Below are 9980 nucleotides of genomic sequence, written 5' to 3'. Positions count from 1 at the left end.
TTCTCACAGGAGTGAAGTGATATCTCATTGTTGTCTTGATTTGCATTTCTCTGACAATCAGAGACTTGGAGCATTTTTTCATGTGTTTCTCGGCCTTTTGGATCTCTTCTGTGGTGAATATTCTGTCCAAGTCCTCCCCCCATTTTTGGATGGGGTTATTTGTTGTCTTGTTGTTGAGTCTGGCAAGCTCTTTATATATGTTGGTTATTAAACTCTTATCTGATGTATGGCATGTAAAGATCTTCTCCCATTCTGTGAGGGGTCTCTTGATTTGGGTAGTGGTTTCTTTTGCTGTGAAGAAGCTTTTTAATTTGATGTAGTCCCATAGGTTTATACTTGCCTTAGTCTTCCTTGTAATTGGATTCGTTTCATTGAAAATGTCTTTAAAATTTATGCAGAAAAAAGTTCTGCCAATATTTTCCTCTAAGTATCTGATAGTTTCTGGTCTAACATCCAAGTCCTTGATCCACTTGGAATTTACTTTTGTATTTGGTGAAATACAGTGATTCAGTTTCATTCTTCTGCATGTTTCCACCCATTGTTTCCAACACCATTTGTTGAAGAGACTCTGCTTTCCCCATATAATAGTCTGGGCCCCTTTGTCAAAGATTAGATGTCCATACGTGTGGGGCCTCATTTCTGGGCTCTCAATTCTATTCCACTGGTCAGTGTGTCTGTTCATGTTCCAGTACCAAGCAGTTTTGATGACAATGGCCCTATAATACAGTTTGAGATCTGGCAGTGTGATGCCTCCGGTTCTGTTCTTTTTTCTCAAGATCGTTTTGGCAATTCTAGGTCTTTTCTGGTTCCAGATAAACATTTGTAGCATTTTTTCTATTCTCCTAAAAAATGTGCTTGGGATCTTGATGGGGATAGCATTAAATTTGTAGATGGCTCTGGGTAATATATTCATTTTGATGATGTTAATTCTTCCAACCCATGAACATGGAATATCTTTCCACTTCTTTGTGTCTTTTTCAATTTCTTTGAGTAGTGACTCATAATTTTCAGTATACAAGTCTTTCACTTCTTTGGTTAGGTTTATTCCTAGATATTTTATAGTTTTTGTTGCTATAGAAAAAGGAACTGATTTCTGGATTTCAATTTCTTCTAACTTAGTGTTTGCATAGAGGAATGCCACTGACTTTTGAATGTTAATTTTATAGCCTGACACATTACTGTATTGCCTGATGATTTCCAAAAGCTTCTTGCTGGATTCCTTAGGTTTTTCCATGTATACTATCATGTCATCTGCAAATAAGGAGAGTTTGACTTCTTCTCTTCCAATCTGTATGCCTTTAATTCCTTGCTCCTGCCTGATTGCTATGGCAAGAACTTCCAACACTATGTTGAATAGTAATGGTGATAGTGGGCAGCCCTGTCTAGTACCTGATCTGAGGGGAAATGCTTCCAGTTTTTCACCATTGAGTATGATGTTGGCTGTACGTTTGCTATATATAGACTCCACTATCTTCAGGAATTTTCCATCTATTCCTATTTTTTGTAGTGTTTTGATCATAAAGGGATGTTGTATTTTGTCAAAGGCTTTCTCTGCATCTATTGATATGACCATGTGGTTTTTGGTCTTGCTTTTGTTGATGTGGTGGATCACATTGATTGACTTACGTATATTAAACCAACCTTGCATGCCTGGGATAAACCCCACTTGGTCATGATGAACAATTTTTTTGATATACTGCTGTATCCGGTTGGCTAGAATTTTGTTCAATATTTTCGCATCTATGTTCATCAGAGATATTGGTCTGTAGTTTTCTTTTTTGGTTGTGTCCCTGTCTGCTTTTGGTATCAGGGTGATGTTGGCTTCATAGAAGCTGGCAGGGAGTATTCCAGTGTCTTCAATCTTCTGGAAGACTTTTAAAAGTAGAGGTATTAGTTCTTCTTTGAAAGTTTTGTAGAATTCATTTGTAAAACCATCTGGTCCAGGACTTTTATTTTTGGGAAGATTTTTGATAACTGTTTCAATTTCATTAGCTGTGATGGGCCTGTTCATGTTATCCACTTCCTCTTTACTTAGTTTTGGAAGTTGGTAGGTATCTAGGAAATCATTCATTTCTTCCAGGTTCTCTAGCTTGGTGGCATATAGTTGTTCATAGAAGCCTCGCATGATATGTTGAATTTCTGCAGTGTCTGTTGTGATTTCTCCTCTTTCATTTACTATCCGATTTATTTGGGTCTTCTCCCTTTTTTGTTTTGTGAGTCTGGCTAAAGGTTTGTCGATTTTGTTTACTCTTTCGAAGAACCAACATTTACTTTCATTGATCTTTTGTATGGTTTTCCTATTCTCAATGTTATTTATTTCTGCCCTAACTTTAGTAATTTCTGTCCTTCTGGTTGCTTTAGGATTCCTTTGTTGTTCTTCTTCTAGGTCTTTGAGATGTGCAATCAGGCTGTTTATTTGTGCCTTTTCTTGTTTCCTAATGTGTGCTTGTATAGCTATGAACTTCCCTCTTAGGACTGCTTTAGCTGTGTCCCAAATATTTTGATAGCTTGTGTCTTCATTTTCATTGAACTCTCGAAACATTTTGATTTCTTCCTTGATTTCCTCTTTGACCCAGAAGTTGTTAAGAAGTGTACTGTTGAGCTTCCACATTTTGGCACTGTTACTAATCTTTTGTTGATTGTTAAATGTTAGTTTAATTCCACTGTGGTCTGAGAAGATGCTTGGGATGATTTCAGTGCTCTTGAATAGGCTGATGCTGTCTTTGAGGCCTAACGTATGGTCTATCCTTGAGAATGATCCATGTGGATTTGAGTAAAATGTGTATTCCAGTTTCTTGGGATGAATGACTCTGAAAATGTCCAATAGTTCTAGTTTATCTATCTCTTCATTTAGCTCCCTTATGTCTTTACTGATTTTCTGCCTGGATGATCTGTCAAGTTGAGATAGTGGGGTGTTGAAGTCCCCTACTATGATTGTGTTACTGTTAATATATTGTTGTAGCTCTTTCAGTAGAAGTTTGATGTATTTAGATGGCTTCTCATTGGGTGCATAGATATTAATAATTGTTAAGTCCTCTTGATTGACTGATCCTCTGAGCATTAAGTAGTGTCCATTCCTATCTTTTTTAATCTTATCTATTTTAAAGTCTATCATGTCAGATATGAGAATAGCTGTTCCTGCCCTTTTTTGTGGGCCATTGGCTTGAATGATGGTTTTCCATCCTTTCACTTTAAGTCTGTGTTTGTCTTGTTGAGTTAGGTGAGTTTCCTGTAGACAACATATTGTTGGGTTGTGTTTTCTGATCCATCTTCCTACTCTGTGTCTTTTAATAGGTGAATTCAGGCCATTGACATTTATTGATATCAAAGATTGAAGATATTTTAACGCCATTCTTGTAGAGTTTTAGAGTGTTTTGATATATGTCCTATTTGTGGTGGTCTGACTGTTTATAGGAGACCTTTCAGAACTTCTTTCAGGGCAGGCTTGGTGATGGTTGCTTCCTTCAACTGTTGCTTGTCTGAGAAGGTTTTGATGCTTCCATCTAGTCTGAATGACAGTCTAGCAGGATATAGTATTCTTGGCTGAAAGCCTTTCTCATTGAGCACTCGATAGATATCTTGCCATTCTCTTCTGGCCTGTAGTGTTTGTATGGAGAAGTCTGCTGCTAATCTTATGGGTTTTCCTTTGTAGGTGACTCTTTGTTTTTCTCTTGCAGCCTTGAGGATCCTTTCTTTATCCTTATTCCTTTCCAATCTAAGTATGACATGTCTTGGTGTCTTTAGGTCTGGGTTAATTCTGTTTGGGACCCTCTGGGCTTCTTGAATCTTTATGTCTTTGATGTTGTCTAGACTAGAGAAATTTTCAGCTATTATGGCCTGGAGAACGCTTTCTTCCTCCCCTTCTCTTTCTTCCTCTGGTAAGCCAATAATGCGTATATTGTTTCTTTTGAAGTCATCCCATAGGACTCTGTTGTTGTTTTCAGCATCTCTTAATCCTTTTTTGAGATCTCTTACTTCTTTTTTAGTTGTCTCTAATTCATCCTCAGTCTTGCTAATTCTGTCTTCAGCCTCATTGATTCTGTTCTCTCTGCCCTCTACTGTTTTCTGGAGTTCATCTATTTTGTTGCCCTGCTGTGATACTGTTTTAGCTTGTTCAGCTAGTTGCCTTCTTAGCTCAGCGATTTCAGCTTTCAGCTCTCTAATAACCATGAGATAATTAGAATTTTCTTCCATATTCTCATTTGTTGTTCCTGCATTTCTGATTACAATTTTTTCAAATTCTTTACTCACTCCTGTTATTATTTCCTTAGCTAATGTTTGGATGTTGAACTCGTTGTTTTGTGCTTCACCCTCTGGAGGACTTTTAGCTGGACTCTTGTCCTGGTTCGAGTCTCCAATATTTTTTCTTGTTGTTTTAACCATTTTAAATAAGTTAACAGTTTTTTCAATCCCTGAGTTGGAGTTCAGTGGTGTAAAAGCCTTTTTTTTTTCCCCTGTAGGCTATGGGAGCCTGAGGGCTTTTAAACTATCAATAGGCTTCTTAGCTTAATCACTGACTCCTGACCAAGAGATAAAGCAGGGTGTGGCAGAGATAATCCAGTGGTTATGCAAAGAGACTTTCACAGCCCCTCAGCTATGCCACCGAGGTATAGGTCTTCTGAGTTTCCTGGTTAGATCTCTGTACCCTGGTGTCCCTCCCTGTTGCTGCTCCAGATTCTGAGGGTAGTAGCAATGGAGACTCAGAGTTGCACTTGGTGAGTCTCTGGGGAGTCCTTTCCTCCCTTCAGCTGTCCCCTTGTTGGTGGAGCAGACTGAAGGTGGTGTCTCCACTGACAAACTGTCGAACTGTTAGCAGTCACTTAATCTCTCCTTAGGCCCCTCTCTCCTCTCTGTCACCAGCCACGCGTGTTTGTACTCACGGGTGATTTACTGGGTTTCTGTGGTCATTCTAGTCCTGTTGTGTTTCGGTCCGGGTGGTCTCCTTTGGTATTCCTAGTTGATCCGGGAGAGGAGAGGAGAGGAGAGAAAGCAATCTGCTGCTCGTAGCTCCGCCTCCGGAAGTCGAATAGTATTTTCTATTATAAGAATAGCTGTGCTTCTCAAAAGTCTTAGAAGGAACCAGACCTACTTCATCATGTCCTTGCTGGGCTCTAGGGCTCAGCTTCCAGATCTTCTCACCACTTGCCAGTGAGCTGATGCCCAGCATCCTCTACGGTGTTCGGCTGGTATTTGTGCACAGGTAGTGGATATCCCTGTCCTCGTGGAATTTACGTTTTGATTGACAGCAAGACAAAAGATGAAGAAAATAGCAGTCTGATAAAAAAAGCAATGAGAGAACTAAGCAAGAAGAAGAGGGAAAAATATTGAAAGGAACTTGGTTTAGGTAGGTGGTGGTGGTGGTGGTGGTGGTGGTAGGGGGCATATTTTAAAGCTGAAGCTTAGGGAAGTGGAAAGAACCAGCTGTGAGAAGAGAGAAGAGGTGTGGGAGGGGAAGTGAGGATGGGTGGCCATGTGACCAGCTGTAGGAACTGAAACAACAGGGTGTTTGGCGAGCACTGAGCAAGAAGCATAGCGAGATGAAGGCCAGCGGTGTGTAGGGAAGAGTCAGCCTGGCCTTGGAGGCCTGGTGAAGGGATTCACAGTGGATTTTATTTATTTATTAATGAGGAAGACAGGAGGAGAGAGGAAGAACCAGACATCACTCTGGCACATATGTTGCCGGGGATCAAACTCAGGACCTCATGATTGAGAGTACAAAGCCTTATCACTGTGCCACCTCCCGGACCACTTACAGTGGATTTTTTTATATATATTTATTTTATTTATTTATTATTCCCTTTTGTTGCCCTTGTTGTTTTATTGTTGTAGTTATTATTGTTGTTGTCATTGTTGGATAGGACAGAGAGAAATGGAGACAGGAGGGGAAGACAGAGAGGAGGAGAGAAAGATAGACACCTGCAGACCTGCTTCACCGCCTGTGAAGCGACTCCCCTGCAGGTGGGGAGCCGGGGTTCGAACCGGGATCCTTATGCCGGTCCTTGTGCTTTGCGCCACCTGCGCTTAACCCGCTGCGCTATAGCCCGACTCCCAGTGGATTTTTTTTTTAACTTTTAAAATATTTATTTTTCCTTTTGTTGCCCTTGTTGTTTAACATTGTTGTGGTTATTATTATTGTTGTTATTGATGTCATTGTTGGATAGAACAGAGAGAAATGGAGAGAGGAGGGGAAGACAGATAGGGGGAGAGAAAGACAGACACCTGTAGACCTGCTTCACCACTTGTGAAGCAAGTCCCTTGCAGGAAAATGATTTGTTTGTTTTTACCACAGCACTGCTTAGCTCTGGCTTATGGTGGCATATAGGATTGAACCTGGGACTTTGGAGCCTCACGCATGAGAGTCTCTTTGCATGACCATTATGCTGTCTACCCCTGCCCTTCACAGTGGATTTTAATGTGATTGTAATGAGGGGGGTCAGAGTCAGCCTTGCGTTGGAGGCCTGGTGAAGGGATTCACAGTGGATTTTATTTATATATTTTTAATATTTACTTGTTTATTCCCTTTTGTTGCCCTTGTTTTATTGTTGTAGTCGTTGGTGGATAAGAAACGGAGAGAGGAGGGGAAGACAGAGAAGGAGAGAGAAAGACAGACACCTGCAGACCTGCTTCAGCAGAATCTTGTCTTTGCAGAGTTCACGGGAGCCAGCCTTGGCGCAAGCCAATGAGCAATTACTCGCACGTAGCCCTGTACCAACTGGACTTTTGTTGATATGAAAATGTGAAGTGTCTTCAAGGTTGATGGTGCTTTCCACTTCTCCACCAACCATTTAACCCCCCTCCCCCAACGTAGGGTTTCATTCTCTCAGGAACTCGCATCTGTGGCCTGTGAAACACCCAGCCAATTAGTGGCTTTGAAGCTCCTTCACCATGAGCAGTACTTGTCTACCAAGTTCCTTGGTGACTGGACTAGGTGGAGTGGAAGAGCCAAGAGCAGGTGTAGAACGTTGGACAGATTTCATCTGCTCAACATCAGGACTGTCGGCTCTATACTTTTGCCTTCCTGCCACAGAACTTGTACGGCCAAGAGAACTAACACTTAATTGTCAGTGATTACACTGATGGGCCTTATGAGGCTTAATTTCAGTTCCTTTATCCAGTACCTTTCTCTGAAGCTCCATCTGAATAAAGAATGCAATCACTGAACACCGACAATGTAACTCAGTTGTTATGCTCAACAGCCTCTTAAATATTCAGATGCTGAAGGTAAAATGAAAAAGGATCTTTATTCTTACTGCAACTTTTAAAAACAATTTTATTTTCCCTTTTGTTGCCCTTGTTGTTCATTGTTGTAGCTATTGTTGTTAACTTGTTAGATAGGACAGTGAGACATGGAGAGAGGAGGACAGAAGGGGGAGAGAAAGACAGACATCTGCAGACCTGCTTCACGGTTTGTGAAGTGACTCCCCTGCAGGGGGGAGAGCTGGGGGCTCCAACCAGGATCCTTTTGCCAGTCCTTGCACTTCGCGCCACATGCGCTTAACCCCCTGCTACCGCCCGACTCCCCAACTTTCTTTTTAAAATGAATTATTTTGCATTGGATTCTAATGTGACTGTAATGAGGGGGTTTAAAGAGAGAGCAGAGCATCACACTGTCACATGGTGCTGGGGACTGAACCCAGGATCTCTGGCATACAAGACATACACTACTGCTGAGACTGTTCAAAATATAGGTAACCTGGAGAAATCCCAGGGCTTTCTGGCTTGTGAAGACATGACAGCAGGAATCTAGCAGACCTCAGCAGACAAGGAATGTGCCCGCACCTTCAACTTGTGCTTTCAGATTTTCTGAAGTGAATAATGCATCAATCCTGACTCCTGGTGACTTAGAAGCAATGACAGTGCCTCAAGGTATCATTTGTTTAGCTAACAGCAGCCATTGCACCTGCTTATATAATCATCTCAGTGAACTTTGCACTTGATTTTTCTTACTAGTGAATTAATACCGGTTTACAAAATTACAAGATAACAGGGGTACAATTCCACACCATTCCCCGCAACAGAGTTCTTTGTCCCCATTTCCTCCATTGGAAACTGCGTAAGTTCTCCCAAGATGGCATATATGGACTGATTATTGTTTCTGTAACTATCTGTCCATCTATCTATATTTATGCTCATTTTTTTTTAATGGTCCTGCTTTCTTTTCTTTTTTTTTTTTAAAACATTTGTTTATTTAATTTATTCCCTTTTTGTTACCCTTGTTTTATTGTTGTAGTTGTTGATGTCGTCATTTTTGTTGGATAGGACAGAGAAATGGAGAGAGAAGGGGAAGACAGGGGGAGAGAAAGACAGACACCTGCAGACCTGCTTCACTGCCTGTGAAGTGACTCCCCTGCAGGTGGGGAGCCGGGGGCTCGAACCCGGATCCTTTTGCAGGTCCCTTGCGCTTTACACCATGTGTGCTTAACCCGCTGCGCTACCACCCGACTCCCTTTTTTTTCCTTTCTAAGTCACACATACAAAGATTACCACTTCCAAATGACTTTCCTTTTTTCTTCTTCTCTTTACGGATCCTGATGGGATTGGGGTTCAGAGTCCTCTAGTCATCTTCCCCTAGCATTTCTCCCTCTCTGGGGGTGTATGAACCAAAAAAAAAGTTATTTTTTCCTGCCTCCAGGATTATCCCTGGGGTTTTATTGAATAGGACAGAGAAACTGAGAGGGGAAGGCAAGACAAGAAGTGAAGACAGACACCTGCAGACCTGCTTCACCACTTACGAAGCGACCCCCCTGCAGGTGGGGAGGGGGGACGCTGTACTGTGTGTGCTCAAGCCGGCGCGCCACGGCCTGATGCCCCCCCAAACTCCTTATGGGGTGCAGAAGGAGGTGTAATTGCTTCTCTGCTGGACATGAGCATTGGCAGGTCGATCCATATCCTTAGGCACTCGATTTTCTTTTTTTATTAATTTTTAAAAAATTATCTTTATACTTATTGGATAGAGACAGCCAGAAATTGAGAGGAGGGGGAGAGAGACACCTGCAGACCTGCTTCACCACTCACAAAGCTTTTCCCCTGCAGGTGGGGACCAGGGGCTTGAACCCGGGTCCTTTTTGCACTGTAATGTGTGCGCTCAGCCAGGTGCGCATGCATTCGGTTTCTGTCTGCTTTGCATACACACAAACCCAGTTGAACTCGTTTGCAAATTTAAAAAATGCAATCTTCCCCCCCCCCAAAAAAAAAGGGGAATTCCATCTGCCCACGACAACATGACTTCTTTAAACTCGGTGGGGTGAAGTCGCATATAAAAGCTGTCGCAGTCCTCCCCGATTCTGGCTGAAATAGGAAGGAAGTCCGACCGCCTTTGGTTGAGTGGCGCTTATCGGGGCTGAGAGTCAATCTTGGAGGCCGGGCTGTGCCGGCGGCTGCAGGGACCGAGAACCGGGCCCACCCCGTCCGCACGCGGGGCGGATCCGAGCGATCGGTCGCAGCCAGGAGCGCCGACTTGGAGGAGAGGCCGGACCTGCCTCCCCGGCGGACAGCTTGGAGGAAGCAAAAAAGCTTTTCCCGGACCCTCCGCGAGGGACCCGCGCTTTCTCCCTCCGCTGCCCGCACGTGCGGGCTCGTCGCCTCCGGAAGCGACGCGGGGGCGACACGAGGCCCACCGCCCGTCCACGTGGCCGCCGCGGGCCAGAGTCTGGGGAGGGAGGGCAACCCGGCCCCGGGTCCGAGGCCCAGCGTGGCGGCCTGACTCCGTCCACCCTCAAGTCAGCCCTGGCGGCAGAATCCCCGTCCACAAAAGCCCCCGCCCAGAAGACCGTGGCAGCAAAGGGGCCGGGGGCGGAAGTCGGCAAACGGGCGGCCCCCTCTCGCGAGAGCGCGGACAGGAAGCGGGGGTGGGAGAGCACGCGGACGCAGCCAATCAGAGCGCGGGAAGCGCGTGATGGACAGAGCCAGCCGCCGCGCGCCCCGCCCCTGCGGAGCCCGGCCGCCGCCCGCCGCTGGTCCCCGCCCGCTCTCTTCCCGGC

The sequence above is a fragment of the Erinaceus europaeus genome, chromosome 6, assembly GCF_950295315.1.
Source record: "Erinaceus europaeus chromosome 6, mEriEur2.1, whole genome shotgun sequence".
NCBI lineage: Eukaryota > Metazoa > Chordata > Mammalia > Eulipotyphla > Erinaceidae > Erinaceus > Erinaceus europaeus.
The sequence above is the reverse complement of the archived record's forward strand: the minus strand, read 5'-3'. Positions refer to the sequence as shown.